Below are 17,267 nucleotides of genomic sequence, written 5' to 3'. Positions count from 1 at the left end.
TTTTTTAAATTCACTTCATCTTTTTTAGACATTCTTAGTTCTTTGTTAAAGTGCTCTTTAAATATTCCCTTTTCAATATTCCGCTCTTCCTCAACCATTTTTTTTAATAAACTTTAAACTGCATTAGGACCTCTATAAATCTGGGTTGGTTTAGTTATTTACGTCATAACAACAAACAACTTTTTACCGTAACCACAATCTATATGATTTGATATGGTTCATAAATGAAGATCAGTTGATGTAAAGCAGTTAAAACTTTTTAGTTATTGATTCAAAATCAGCATAAATTACAAAAGGGACTGCTAAACCTTTAGATAATTTTTAAATTTTACTTTACTTCCCTCTTTTTGGGATTTTTACACCTTGGATACCATTAATAGCTAAACAATTTGGATATGTTTTATTTAATATTCTTTCTTGAGTAAAATGTTGTAAGCAACTTTTACAAAAATATTTTCTATGTTGGGCTTTGGTTTTGTTAGTCATTAATCTATTTAAAATCTTTTATCCAAACATAATGTTGGACTACAGTTCTTGAGGGCTTACAGTTATCATCAGTTATTTTATCATTTTTTTTTATCATTAGTAAAATTTGCAACATGTCAAGTGTTCTTCGTATTGATATTTTGATATGTACAATGGATAAATACTATTTTCTTCATATCCAAATATATTTAAAAGAAATATCATTTAAAACTTCTATTTAGGTATTTGATTTAATGTAACAGGAAATTTTATTCCAGTAATAATCAAGATTGTTTATATGTTTTTTATAATTTGAAACTCATGAGGGTTTTCTTTAATAGGAAATTTGTAAGCTAAATGACACCATCTAAACATTCGTTATCATCATTCTTATATTTATTAATCTTTCATTGGATTTTGTAATGGTTTTGGTAATTCTAAATAACTCGAAGCAGCCAATGACCAATTTATATCTATTTTTTTTAATGAGCACAACTGACTCTATTCTCCAGCCGCTTCCTTCAGAAATCCAATTACCCAAATTCTATTTATTATTTCATCAAAGCTTGATGTAAATTTTCTTTTATTTTTGTTTGTGTTAATAATTTTAAAGCCTTTGATTGAAAATAAGCTGATTTATATTTTGTATCAGTTTTATCTATTTTTGGGAAAAGTTATTTTTAAAACAATGTTTATTTTATACCCTTTAAAAGTTTTAAGTTCAGATTTAAGTATTCATAAAGTCGTTTATATTAAATATAATTGAATTTTTGGATCTTGTCTATATGTAATTTTAATTTCAAATTTCTTAAATATTGTTTTGTAGATCACTCGATTTCCATCTATATATTTTATTTAGAAAATAAAGTTCGTTAAGCAAAAAAGGATTAAAAAAATAATTAAAAAAAAAAATAAAATAAATAAAGTTTAAATTTTCTTAAGAAGAAATAAAATATTTAAATTTATATCTTTTCCATTAGTTTTTATATTCCACATTTTACTCGGTTTTCTCCTTTGCAGCACATTGTTATTAACCCAGAATTAATACCAAGGTCTTTGGGCGCTGCATAATTGCTTTTATATGTTTTTTTTTCAATAGTATCACGTCGGTTACAAATTTCTTTTTTAGGGTTTTTTTCGAATATTATTTGGTCTGGGACAATCCATAATCTTTTAGCATTTTTTTCTTCAGTTAATAGACAACCACAGTTCCATTCAAATAAATTATTTTTTAAAAGATAAGGATCTATAACATTTGTAATTTATCAATGACAATGATTTTTAAATTCATCGCTAACTGTTTGATCAATTTTGATTTAAAAACATTTCTTCTTTTAGAACTTTCTTATATGAATTTTTATCTGGATTCATTATTTCTCCTAAAGTGCTAGATAATTTTGGCATAATCATTCTATCTACCTTTCTATTAACCATCTATATATAATATACTTTTAGAAAAAAATCTTTAAAAACACACCTAATGAAATTATATTGATTTGAGAAATTTGTTTATATTATCTACATCTTTTGAATAAGATTTTAAAGTCATTTTTTCTAAATTGTTATCAACTGTTAAAATTTTAATACCTTCTTGAAACATTCTGTTTTAAACCCTTCTTCGTGTAATTTGTGTAGTTTTTCTAAATAATCTAAACCAACTTTGTTTTCTTCTGTTCTGTTTCTTTTTTGAAGTCTTTTAAAACATATTTCTGGGTCGGTTTTAACATAAACAAATCCATCAATTGGGTTTTTTCCGTATGGTTTTATAATATAATCAGTTAAGAAAAGATTGTATACTGCCCACTCGGGGTCATTTATAACACCGTTGTCGTGATGTTGTTTTTTTAAAAACGTTAACTGTTAGTTAAATAACAACGTTTCAAGGACAGAAACACCATCAAACTGTTTAGCAGAAGATAACATTTTTATATGACTGTTTAAAGTTTGTTAGCTAAAAGGAAATAAATATTTGGAAGGTTCTTTAGCAGCAAGTTCAAAAAGGTTATATGAATTATAATCAAAGTCCATAACATTTTGCCATTTGTGAATTGGTTCTGGAATTATATTAAATTAGGATTATATTCTTTAATAATATCTAAAAACGTACTTTTTCCCGATGCAATATTCCTTCAACTGATTTTAATTTTTTTTCATTTTTAAAAAAATACTTATAGAAAAAAACTTTAATTAAAGTTATACAGCCTTCTTTTTTTTTACTTTTATATCCGTTAAGTTAAATTCCTTCATGTACGTTCAAAAGGCATTGAATATTTTTTTTTCTTCTGCATTTCTAATAGTATTGTAAAAATATCCTGAATAAAATTGTTTATCTTCTTCTTTATTTACTTTTCCAATCCGTGCTTTTGTTTTTAGTTGTTTTATTTTGTGATGATGTGCTTTAAAATAAATTTCTTGTCGTCAAGTTTTAGTCTGTTAGTAAATATGGTAATTACTGATGGAACAGCGCCAGCAACTGCTACAAATATAGGAATAGCTGGGAAAAAGTGCTAATGCAGCTGAACAACCAAAAACACCTGCTGTAATATATAATCCGGTACTTACTCTCCCCCAAAATTTATAACTTTTTCTGTAAGCAGCAGCAGTTTTTGTTAAAATGGATGATTAACTGATCTATTGTTTCTATTCCATTATTAGAAATTAAATTTTTATGGACCATTTATATAATATAAAATTTTAAATTAAATTTCTTTCAATTTACTAAATGGTACCCAACTATTAAAATTTTTTACTATAAACCTTTTCCCTTTTACTAAAGCTTGTTTTTTTCTTATATCTCGTCTAATAACTTTTTATTCTTAAAAACTTCTTGTGTAGTAGGTAAAAGTTTTTGTTCATAAAAGAACCTTGAATTATTTCAAACATTAAATCTTTAAAAGTGTATGTTCTGGGATTTGTATTATTAATTTTATAATTAAAAAATATTTCCTCTGTCCAGTTTGTGTATAACCTTTTTCAAAAAGTCTTTTAAGTTTACTTAAGCGAACTCGATCACCAATTTTAAATTTTGTTTTTCTCTTTGGTACTTTAAATCACCAATAAATTAAAGTAAACAGTACCTTTATTTAAGTTTTTACTAGCTTCGATTGGGTGTCATTTTTATACTAAATTTTTGTTTTGTTATATTTATCAACCATATCCTGCAAATTATTTAAATAAGTATAAGTATTATTTGCTGTAAAATATTTCCACATTATTCTTTTTAAACTTCTATTAAATCTTTCTATTACTACAGCCTTTCCTTCATTAAATGTATGATACATATTAATCTTATTTTTATTCAAAAATGATTCAAACTTTTAATTATAAAATTCTTTTCCTTCATCTACCCATAAATTTACTGGTAATCGTCCTTCTAAAATTATTTTTTCAAATGCTTCAGTAACAGATTCTCCAGTTTTATTCTTTAATGGAATAACCCAAGCATATTTACTAAATATATCAATAACGGTTAACAGTATTTTACTCCTTTATTATATTTTGAAAAAGCTTGCATGTCAACTAAATCAGCTGACCAAGTATCATCAATATCATTAACTATCACTCTTCGTTTCCTAAATTTTCTTTAATTGGTTTGTGTAATTCTTCTGCTAATTCATCGCTCCATGTGATTCCAGGGGTATACTCTACCCCCTTTTCCCGTTTTTTGACTTTTGTTTTTTGTCCCAACCCAAGTGTGTATTTCGTTTTAATTATAGGTTTCACAACTAAATTGTTTTGCAATCTTTTCTCCAAATGTTTTTGATTTAGTTTTATTTAAATTGGAAAGCATTTGCTTATCACACGTACCCTTTTTTAACACCACTGTCATAGCAAAAATCATGGTCCATACATACTGCATCCAGTTCATTGACAGGGGTCCATTATCTAGGGATTTCCTGACCCACAATAATTATATCCTGGGAGTGTTAAACCTTTCTTAGGTAATAAAGGTAACATTGCTTTGTGAATATCTAAATGACCCCCTGTACTTTTAACAAACTTTGATTTCATTTTTCCACAAGATGAACAAGTAGCCCTTATCATTTTTCTCCCGTTTTTTGTTGTAACATAATGAGGATTTATATTATCAGTAAATCTTTTTTCTTTCAAACAATATATTTTATTCTGTAAACTCATCTATATCATATGTATTTAAAACTTTTTAGTTGGTTTTAACTGGGTTTAAAACCTGTGGGTTTTTAATTGTCCAGCATTGGTCAGTCCGGACCAAAGACTAAATGTTTTTTTGGTTAAACCAAAGGTTTTCATTCGGTTTAACTAAAGATTTAAAAGATTTTAAGGGTATCAAGGGTACTAAGTTAGTATTTTAAGTTTAGGGCAAGGTTAAAGTCCACTTATAGAATAGGGACAAGGGGTCAGCGGGGGTTAAATTGATTCATAATCGGTATTTCTAATACTACTAACTAGGTTACCAGATCAGATCAAAGGAAAAGCTTGTTAACACTTTAGAGGTCACAATTCTGATCCAATCTTAATGAAACTTGGTCAGAATGTTACCCTCAATAAAATCGTAGAAAAATTTGAAATTGGGTCATCTGGGGTCAAAAACTAGGCCACCAGGGCAAATGAAAGGAAACACAGTAGAGGCCACATTTGTGACTGTATCTTCACGCCGGAATGTTAATCTTGATGATCTCAAGGTTCAGTTAGAATCTTGGACATGTAGGATCGAAAACAAGATCACCAGGTCAAATCAAAGTTTTCCTAGTTAACACTGTAGAGGCAACATTTATGACCTATCCTAATGAAACTTGGTCAGAATGTTTATCTTGTTTATCTATAGGCAACATTCAAATCTGGGTCAGGTGGGGTCAGAAAAACTAGTTCACTAAGTCAAATCAAATGAAAAACCTTGTTAACACTCTAGAGGTCGCATTTATGACTGCATCTTCATGAAACTTAGTCAGAATGTTTCTCTTGATGATCTTTAGGTCATGTTCAAAATCTGGACATGTGGGTTCAGAAACTAGGTCACCAGGTCAAATCAAAGGAAAAGCTAGTTAACACTTAGAGGCCACATGTGTGACCATATCTTAATGAAAATTGGTCAAAATGTTTATCTTGGTGATCTATAGGTCAAAAGGTCAGTTGAGCGATACAGGGCCTTCATGGCCCTCTTGTTTTTATAATTTACATAGACTGATATAAGGAAAAACTTTGAAAATCTTCTTGTCCAAAACCACAGGGCCTAGGGCTTTCATATTTGGTATGTAGCATCATCTAATGGTCCTCTACCAAGATTGTTCATATTATTTCCCTGGGGTCAAATATGGCTCTGCCCTGGGGATCATACGGTTTATATAGAATTGTATGGGGAAAAACTTTGAAAAAACTCTCGTCCAAAACCACAGGGCCTAGGGCTTTGATATTTTGGATGTGACATCGTCTAGTGGTCCTCTACTAAGATTGTTCAAATAATTCCCCTAGGGTCAAATATGGTCCCGCCTTAGGGGTCACATGGTTTTCATAGACTTATAAAAAGAAAAACTGTGAAAAACTTCTTGTCCAAACCGCATAGCTAGGGCTTTGATATTTGTAATGCAGCATCATCTAGTGGTTCTCTACCAAGTTTGTTCAAATTATCCCCCTAGGGTCAAATATGGCCTCGCCCCGGGGGTCACATGGTTCATATAGACTTATATAGGGAAGAACTTTTAAAATCTACTGTCCATAACCTGCAACATTCAAATTTGGACTACATGTATAGTTTTGAGTGGCAAGATGAATCTTGACATGAGTTGACCCTGATCTTGACCTAGTGACCTACTTTCACATTTCTGTATATAGCTACAGCCTTCAAATTTGGACCATATGCATAGGTTTGTGTACCGAAACAAACTGTGACCTTGACATTGGCCTAGTGATCTACTTTCACATTTTTGAAGGTACAGGCTTCAAATTTGGACCACATGCATATTTTTGTCTTCCGAAATGAAATTTGACCTTGACTTTGACCTAGCGATCTACTTTCACATTTCTCAAGCTACAGCCTTCAAATCTGGACCACATGCATAGTTTTATGTACCGAAATGAACTTTGATCTTGAGATTGACCTTGTGACCTACTTTTCCATTACTGAAGCTACAGGCTTCAAATTTGAACCACATGCATATTTTTGTGTTCTGAATTGAAATTTGACATTGATTTTTACCTAGTACCTACTTTTACATTTCTCAAGCTACAGCCTTCAAATTTGAAGCACATGCATAGTTTTGTGTACAGAAATGAACTTTGACCTCGAAATCGAACTTGTGACCTACCATCACATTTCTAAAGCTACAGCTTTCAAATTCGGACCACATGCATGGACCACATGCAAGATGTTGTGTACCGAAATGAAATTTGACCTTGATTTTGACCTTGAGCTAGTCTTGAAATTTGGAACATTCAAAAATGGTTCAATGGTGGGCGCCAAGATCACTCTGTGTTCTCTTGTAACATTTCTGGGCACATATTCCCCATAGTGAGACCTGTCATGAGCAACACATGGCATCCGGCTCAAAGGTCAAGGTTACACTGAGATCGAGTATCAACACGTCGTTTTTTGAGCTCCTTGTTAGCTCACCTGAGCAATGTTCTTGTGATCGCTCGATGTCCGGCGTCTGTCGTCTGCCTGTCAGCATATAGCTTGTGTATGTGATAGAGACTGTATTTTTCAACTGATCATCATGAAATTTTGTCAGAAGGTTACCTTGATGAAAGCTAGGCCAACTTTGAAAATGGGTCATCTGGGATCAAAAACTAGGTCAAATCAAAGAAAAGCCTTGTGTATGCGATAGAGGCTGTATTTTTCAACTGATCTTCATGAATTTTGGTCAGAATGATTACCTTGATAAAATCTAGGCCAAGCTTGATGACGGGTTATCTGGGGTCAAAAACTAGGTCACTAGGTCAAATCAAAGAAAAACCTTGTGTTTGCGATAGAGGCTGTATTTTTCAATTGATCTTCATGGATTTTGGTCAGAATGACTGCCTTGATGAAATCAAGGCCAGACTTGAAATTGGGTCATCTGGGGTTTAAAACTAGGCCACTAGGTCGTCAAAGAAAATCCTTTTGTATCCGATAGAGGCTGTATTTTTCAATTGATCTTCATGAATTTTTGTCAGAATGACTGCCTTGATAAAATCTATGCCAGATTTGAAATTGGGTCATCTGAGTTTAAAAACTAGGTCACCAGGTCAAGTAAAAAAAACCTTTTGTATGCGATAGAGGCTGTATTTTTCAATTGATCTTAATGAACTTTTGTCAGAATGACTGCCTTGATGAAGTCTAGGTAAAATTTGAATATGGGCCATCTGGGTTCAAAAACTAGGTCACTAGGTCATATCAAACAAAATACTTGTTTAGACTCAAGTGACCACATTTTTTGTCAAATCATAATGAAAATTGGCCAGAATATTTGTTTCCATGAAATCACTAGCCTAGTAGGTCAACCATGTTTACACTGTTATGGTGTGTTTCTCAGGTGAGCGACATCTTGTATTTGATATTAATTTTAACTGCTATAGAAGAGTGTCGCACATAAATCACTGCTCTTTATCTCGAAAGTCAAGGTCACACGTTGGGGTAAAAGTCTCTTTAAGACCTTGTATGGGCTGTATCTTTGACATGCATGGAGCCATCTTTTATTGTTCTTTGCGCGAAAACCACAGTTTCTATCCCAAAGGTCAATGTCATGTCATTTAAGATAATGTCTAGGCCAAATCATTGATTGGCATTGAGCAATCTTATTTAGCAGAGGAAACCGAGTATTGACACAGGACATGGGCTCGTTGAAGATCGAGTTCTGTCGTAGCGGTTGGAGGTTATGTCAGATCTTGTTGGTGCTGTACTTATGACATGTATGAAGCGTTTTATTAATAGGCTGTAATTTTTAAGTCATTGAGTTATTGTGTAACGGGCTTGACATGGTTATCCGTTGGATATAAACATTCCATGTTCGTGTCCATCCTGTAACTACAATCTGTCAGGATATTTTAATATTGGCACATATATTTCCAATAAAGAGACAATCCTGACGTGTGCAACTTCCAGGCCCCTAGCTTCAGGTCAGTGTCACACTGAGGTCAAAGGTTAATATGATATTAACGGGCTGTTCTGTGTCTTGTCCATAACTCTGCCATCCATAAGATGACATCTTTAAGGTCAAGTTCACAGTTGCAGGTCAAATGTCATTGTCTGTTTCATAACCATACATCAAGGGTTTGTAATATTATTTTGCACAAATGATCTTCATAATGAGACGGTGTGTTATTTACAATACTAGGACAACAATCTTGAATCAAGGTTACACTCTGCAACTCGACTATACCTTATATGACATTTCCCTTAGCTGAACCAAAGGTTCCGAGTGAGCTATTAGAATAGGTGGATGGTCCAGCATCCAACATCAGTCGTCAACAATTTACGTTAGCATTTTCTGAAACTAGAATTACACCAAAGTTGTTTGTTCAAATAGTGGCACAGACCGGCTTGATGACTCTTCATCAGAATCCCCTCATGGAACACACAAAAAGAAACTCATTTTTAGAGGAATATTTAGTAAAAAGTAAAAGGTATTTAACAGAAGCGCGATCGTAAAGTAGCTTGATCGGTATTTTGTATTCGGCTCTCGTGGACTTTAAAGACATAAAGGATATAACATGAGTGTCTTTTCATATTGAAATTATTAAACGAGTTAAACGAGGCTCTGTCGAGCATTTTATCAGTTTTATTCAACGAGTTTAATGAATTCAATGTGGAAATTCACAAATGTAATATTCATTTTTATCACATGTTAGCCTTTCCTGTCGAAAGATCAAAATATCTACTTTCTTTTACTATATCAACAAGACAATTTGACCAGCGTCTCCTATACTATAAACGACGTCTACGTAAAAGCTTTGCTACACTCGTGTATTATCATTTTTATTTAATGGCTTTATTACACTCCCGCAACGTCAAACATGTGATAAAATATTTTACTCAGCGCTTACGCGCCTAGTTTAATCTGGCCGGGCAAATCCAATGGAGTCAAACTAAACATCTCAGATCAAGCTTTTGTTGTAACAACTTAATTATATCTATACATGTACAAATACTTACGTCACGAGGAGTAGAGTGCAGAACTTCAGACTACTTTTTAAATTTTTAAACCGCCATCTTGGACTGGATGCGGTCAATTTTTGAAATCTGTCGGGCGTGGAGTTAACGGTGCATTGCAAACCCGCATGCAGACGACGCATTTAAAGTAAACGTACTGATATGACAGTACTCTACCTTTATTGGCTGCTTTAACCATTAACACTATTGAATTGTAACTTTTTACCTTTTTGAATGGATCATTTAATTTTTAACTCAGTAGTATGTTAATGAATAACTGATTTGAAACAGTTCTAACCTGTGTCATAACCCAAATTAATTTCTAGTACAATAGCAAACAGAAAACCAAAGTGTACATTTATGTTTAACATGTAACAAAGTAGTTTAATATCACCCTGAATAAAACTGCCATCTATGAAGGGCTTTTAAAATAACTCGGTATAAATGTTTCCCATAATGAGACGATGTGTCAAAGGGCAAAACCAAGACCCCTAGCCTCAGGGTCACACATAAAAGTCAAAGGTTAACAGGGTATATTTTGTGTCCGGTCAAACACTCTGCCATTTATCAAGGGATTGTGAAACTAATGAGACGAAGTGTCATGCGCTAGATCCACACCCTAGCTCTAAGTTCAAGGTCAAGCTTAGAGGTTAAAGATTAATATGGTCTGTTTCTTGTCCAGCCAATAATTGCTATTTATCAAGTGATATTAAAATAACTTTGCAAAAATAATCCAAATAATGAGTTGATTTGTCATGCACAAGACCTAGACCCTTAGCTCCAAGTTCAATGTCACGTTTTTAGCTCACGAAGTGCTCAAGGTGAGCTTTTGTGATCGTCCGTCGTCCATAGTCAACAATTTGACTGTTTACACCGTAGAGGTCACAATTTTGGCCCAATCTTAATGAAACTTAGTCAGTATGTTACTCTCAATAAATTCTTGGACGAGTTTGATATTGGGTCATTTGGGGTTAAAAACTAGGTCACCAAGTCAAATCAAAGGAATCAAGGGGAGCGGTGATCTAGGGGAAAAGGTGTCAGCCGCTCAATCCAGGGGTCGTGGGTTCGAGCCATACAAGGGTCACGACCATGACATGACACCAGTACTGGTTTTTTCTGGAAACGTACCTGAGAGTGGTTTCAATAGGTTTAAAGCTTTCATCACAATCGAGCTATAACAAATCAATATAAACAAATCGAAGGAAAAGCTTGTTAACGCTTAAGAGGCCATATTTTTAAAACATCTAATAAAACTTAGTCAGAATATTAAACTTGATTAACTTCAGGTCAAGTTTATATCTGGGTAAGGTGGGGTCAAAAAATAAGGTCAGCTGATCAATTCAAAAGAAAAAATTGTTTACACACTAGAGGCCACAATAACGACTGTATCGTCATGAAATTTAGTCAAAATGTTAATCTTGATGATGTTTAAGTCAAGATCGAATCTTAGTTATTTAGAATAAAAAAACTAGGTCACCAGATTAAAGCAAAGGAAAAGCTAGTAAACACTCTAGAGGCCACATTTATAACAATGTCTTAATGCCATGATGTCAGAATGTTGACCTTGATGATCTTTATGTAAATCTGGGTTAGATGGAGTCAGAAACTAGGTCAACAGATCAAATCAAAGGAAAAGCTTGTTAACACTCTAGAGGTTACACTTTTGACAATATCTACATGAAACTTGGTCAGAATGTTAATCTTAGTAAGTTTTAGGGAAGATTTGAATCTGGGTTAGGTTGAATTTATAACTAGGTCACTATCTTCATGAAACTTGATCAGAAAATCAACCTTTATAATTTGTAGGTCAGGCTCGAATCTTGGTTATCTGTGGTAAAAAACCTAGGTCACCAGGTCAAATCAAAGGAAAAGCTTGTTAACAATCTAGAGGCCACATTTATAATCATATCTTAATGACATTTAGTCAGAATGTTCATCTTGATGATTTGTAGTTCAAGATTGAATCTAGGTTACCTGGAGTCGAAAACTAGGTCACCAGGTTAATTCAAAGGAATAGCTAGTTGACACTTTAGCGCCCAAATTTATGACCATATTTAAGGTCAAATTAAAAGAAAAGCTTGTTAACTCACTAGAAACCACATTTATGACTGTATCTTCATGAGACTTGGCCAGACTATTAACCTTGATGATCTTTAAGTCAAGATTGTATCTGGGTCATGTGGAATGTGACCTACTGACCTACGTTCTTTTTTTTTAAGATACAGCCTTGAAATTCGGAGAACAAGTACAGGTTAGCAAACCGATCTTAAAACTAACTTTCAGTGACCATAAATGTCACCTACTGACCGACTTTTTTGTTTTTTAAGATATAGACTTGAAATTTGGATGACATGTACAGTTTCGCAAAATGATCTTAAAACTGACTTTCGGTACCATTAAATGTGACCTACTGTCCTACATTCACGTGTTTTAAGATACTGACTTATTTTGGATGACATGTACAGTTAAGCATATCAATCGTAAAACTGACTCTCAGTGACCATGAATGTGGCCTACTGACCTACTTTCTTGTTTTTGTTTAGATACAAACTTGAAATTTGGATGACATGTACAGTTTTGCATACTGATCTTAAAACTGATTTTCAATGACCATAAATGGGACATACTGACCTACTTTCTTACTATTTTAGCATCAGTTTGACATTTGAAAACATGTAGGGAGTCAGTGGCGCAGTGGTTAGCAAGTTGGACTACAACGCCAGCGGTCCGGGTTCGATTCCCGGTCGCGGCTGATATCCTGACTAATATTCAGTTCTGGGTGATTTACTTAGATTGGTACTGTTTCCAGCAGTATCGGCCTAGATTGGATGTTGGGGAGTTAATCGTATTACTCAGGTGAGCAATTCTGGGTCATCATGACCTCTTGTATTTATTTTTCGTCTGATCTGTATTTTATACATTAGTTTATATTCAAATATATTCACCATTACAAGACATTGTGTTATGTGCTAAGGTCAAGGTCACAGGCACTTGAGTTGATTTCAAAACTTGACCGCACCCAATCCACGATGGCAGTTTATAAAGACAATGTCTAGAGTGCTGCCCTCCACTATTGTCTTGAACTATAATTTACCAGAAAGGAACATCAAAACGATATGAAACTGGATGATTTGATGTGATTTAGTGCAAATTTGCATTTAAAAAGTTTTGTGCTCAAATTGATTTTTATAAACGAAAACTGACTGAGTTATGTAACACTTAACAATGCAGCACTTAGACTTACTTTGATCAAATTTTAAATATAAAGGGGACAAATTTTAATGACCCTTTCGACTTACGGTATTCTTCTTCGATACAGTTAATAAACGAATAAACTTATACTTATGCATAATATAGCAGTAAACATCTTAATCTATTAAAGATGTCTTCAGTTGGAAGTTTGAACTACAGAGGCATTAATTTTGCGGTATTTTTAAATGTTAGAAAGGTAAGCTACAATATCATTTTGCTATATTTATCATTTCTCAGGCAGATGCTACTGGATACAAACAAACCGCAGTCATTTTAGAGTTTTTGTCATTGTCAATAATATTTGGGTATATTTGAAACATTAGTTAGGGCAAAATTTCGTAGTCTCTGTGCAAAAAACATGTTCTTTCGAAATCTGTATTGCAAAAGTGTTTCGTTAAGTGACTCAAGCTTGCCTTTTATTTGACTTTCTTTGTCTTGTAATTTCTTACACATATTAATATCTTTAGGACGAACATCAGTTTTTAGTTAATAATGTTTGTCATAAAACGGAAGGATCTTATTGTTTAATTGACCTAATTCCTAATTCTTACCTCTGATGACCTCTAAATTGACCTAGAATTCATTACAAAAATAGTTTTAGGAGATTTTAGATGCATATCATTATATCACTTGGGCTGCAAAGTCCTTCGCATTTGAATATCAAACAAGGACTTTGCACAAGAACAAATCACAGTTTAGCATAAATTATTTCTTAATTGATGATGAAATTACGTTTATGATCTTGAACCTGATCTAAAAATAATTCTACTAGTCAATCATAACACTATTTAAATACGAAAATAAGTGACAGAACAGAAGAACCGGAAAAAAGAACTTTCATGTTAAAACATTTGGTAAATGTTGGTTTTACAATTCCTTTGATAACACTAAGGCTTTATTTTCATCAATTGGGCAAGGGTGATTTTTTTTTAGCAAACAGATATCTTCAATGAACTTGTAAAGTGTTCGAGTCAAGTACATACCACAATATTTCCCGAAATGTTAGGTGACCAATTAGAAAATCTGCTCAATGTATTTCACAAGCATTGATAAGAGTTAATTATCTTGAATGCACATATACGTTTCCAATTGTAATGATGCTTTTACATTTTTATCTAATTGGTATTGCAGTACAAGACTTACACAGTGATAGTCCATTAAATGATATTTGGCATAGACCGTCTAAACGAAAGTTGATTTATTTACATGAAATATATTTGATTTTAATTACTTCTGATATTTCAATGAACATTGACAAAAATGTTTCGCTTACCTGTCACGCGTAAAATTAATTACTAACATGTGTTTTATTTTGTTCCTCTTTAATCTGTTTCAGAATATCCGTTGAAATTTTGAAGTTGGTATTACCTTGTGCCATTTAGCTGCAATCTCCTCGGCCTGTATTGAGTCAGTTGGAAAGTCAGACATGTTGATTCGCTTCAGATAATTACAACAAAATACTTTGAGAATATTTTTAAAGGTTAAGTATATGCCGCCTGTAATAAAAAAACAAAACAATGATCATTGCAATGAAATAACCAACACAGGTTCTGTTCAGACTAGATAAGAAGGCAGTGAGTTGGAATATAGTTCATATTTCTCACATGGTTGTTACACATCTTGCTAGTGACAAAATTTTGTTTCATCGGAAACTTCTGAAACAGAAATAGACGACAATGCAAGGAGAATACTGCAACTGGAAAACATATTACACGAAGGAAAAACGCCCTTTTTATCGAAAGCTGTGCCATCACTTGACCATTACGGTTGAAACTCCGACAAGAAACCAAAAAAAAAATCATAAATTACTGAGCACAAGATATATCCCCTAGAAATACCAAATTGAATATCAAAATGACTTTTGCAAATCTTTAACAATCAATTTAACTTGTCAATTAAACAGATCCCCGGAGCAAGATTTACAGTCTGCAATAAAGAACCATTCTTAAACAGACAATGTACCTTAGTTCTTACATGTTAAATGTCTTATAAATGAAGGTAAACAGAAAGCCCATTACCTCACGTTTCTTCATTATTAAGTAAAATGGCAGTTTATGTGTTGTAAAAACTTAAAGTTCAATAAATAACAAGCGTATCAAACAATAAATAAAAACCTTGGTATAGTTAAATTTCTTCATTCAGTTTGCACCGTGTTGATTTTATTTCATACCTAGACTCTATAATCATACCATACCTGAGCACGTGAAAAGAATGTTAGATGAGTTCAAACTGTAATGTTTATTTAATGCCATATTATTGTACGTATGTATTGATCGTAAATATTCCGTTTATTTTCCGTACATTAATTATCGGTGTCTGAAGCGATATAAATATATATATATATATATATCAATATGCGGACAAAACGTTTAGCTGCTAATCGGTTTCAACTCCTACGTAGGGACCATCCCTCACCCCCCCCCCCCCCCCCCCCCCCCCCCCCACCGACCCCACCCACAAATTGTATCGGTAGAAATATTGCCATACTTATCTGATCAAACCTTATGGTTTATAAACGGTATGGAAAATGTTAAATAAAACATCTTTAATCCTAAGCATGCTAGACACAATTGGTTCTGTCTTTGCAACCAGTGTAGATCTTGATCAGCCTGCATATTGTGATCAAGATCTGCACTGTTCGCCGTTCAGTCAGTATCTTTTTGGTAAGCACACCTTTTAAAATTTAATGGTACTGTCCAAATTCAAAGATGAACAAGTTCATTATAGAAATTCAGCAGGGTAAGGGTTAAAAAAAAGTATCTTAGATAAAAGGACAAAGTACTTGTCACCAGCGTTTCCAGAAAATGAATACTAGATCTACAAGATAAATCAATCAGAATTCGCGAAATATGTTACGTACATATTGTAAGAATAAAAGTAACATCGATTACAACATTACATTTAAAAAAAAAGGTCCGTCTGAGGTGATTTTGAACCCGAGGTAACGTGCGTGACAGTCAGACAGCTACCACTACGTCACCTTGTCATTGGTTATTTATACTGATCATTTTAAGATACAAATATTTCGTAAAATAATGGAAGCCACCGAAAATACTGGTGAAGATTAATGAGTGCCAGGTCAATATTTACGGACAATACACAATACCTGCGTCAAGTAACATTTACAAATGTATACTTATGTTTTTTTAAATATTGTATATTTTGACCTTTGAATTACGATCGTCAGGTTTTCATCTATAATATGCTTGAGATACATTCACGGCTCAGTACTAAACAGGGAGGAGTAAAAGAAGAAGATAATCATTTTAATTATTTTTGTTAGATGATAATGATGGTGATGATGATGATGATAACGACAATGACGACGGCGAAACCGTTAATGCAGAGCCCGAAACTAAGTTTATTATGGAAAATAAAATGTTTTATAAACATGCAAACAAAGTGTGAAGTTGTGCATTAAAAATCAAACAAAAAAACAACAACAATGAAACTTTGTGGACTTTTCATTCAGTTAAGCAGATAAACAGACGATACCATTTTCGGATACATAATTGTTACATATCACTTCATGTGAATGTGAATGTGAAATTTTGAAGTTACAGAGACCATACTGGTGCGTTGTTGTTTTTTTTTTTTTTTATTTAGTTTTTTTTTTTTTTTTTGTAAAATCAAACAAAGAAAAAGTCCCTACAAATAATTAGCTAACAATAATGCATTTACATTGGCGTATTAACAGAACTTTCATAAATATTTTACGTATTTCAATTTACCTGCTCCCACAATCATTTTTTTTTCTGACTTACAAATAAATAAATTAATAAAACCTAACATACTAAAATGACGATGTGTAAGTCAGTTACTTGCCTCTTAGATCGGTGTTCATGTACGCGCTCCCGGTGTCACGATTCGCACGAGAGCGGGTATTTTCAATTCATGAACACCTCCTACTCGGTAAATAACCTACACTTAAATCAAGTTAATATAAAAAGTAAATGTGACAGAGCGATTGGACTTGTATTTCATGACTCAAGTAAACGCGAGGGTTATTATATAATGTATGTCGTCTGCTATATTAATTAGAAAGCAGTAATCCCCGATATGGGTAATGGAAAAATAACGTCGACACGCTTAATCGATACTCCATTAACGTATCGTCAGGATGAGCCCTAAAAGTCCCTGTACCTCAAAAATTACCTGCACCGGCCAGGATGACGTAATTTATATAGAAAAAATGAACGACGACCTAGATCGGAAGATAGGTCCTTAACTACTAAAAGCATATTGTATGATATTTACTGGCTTTAAAGGTATGTGTTTGGTTGTAACATGTCAAGACTTTCCTAAATATGAAATGCATAAACAATTATAAATATTAAGAATACAAGAAGCTTTGTAAAAAAAACCCCTGGTTTTTAGATAGGTTCCCATTAATTTCAGGCATGTCGTTCACTTGCCATCTTGAATACATCGGCGTTTTATCACTGAG

This window comes from Mercenaria mercenaria, chromosome 2 (assembly GCF_021730395.1).
Source record: "Mercenaria mercenaria strain notata chromosome 2, MADL_Memer_1, whole genome shotgun sequence".
Classification (NCBI taxonomy): domain Eukaryota; kingdom Metazoa; phylum Mollusca; class Bivalvia; order Venerida; family Veneridae; genus Mercenaria; species Mercenaria mercenaria.
The sequence above is the reverse complement of the archived record's forward strand: the minus strand, read 5'-3'. Positions refer to the sequence as shown.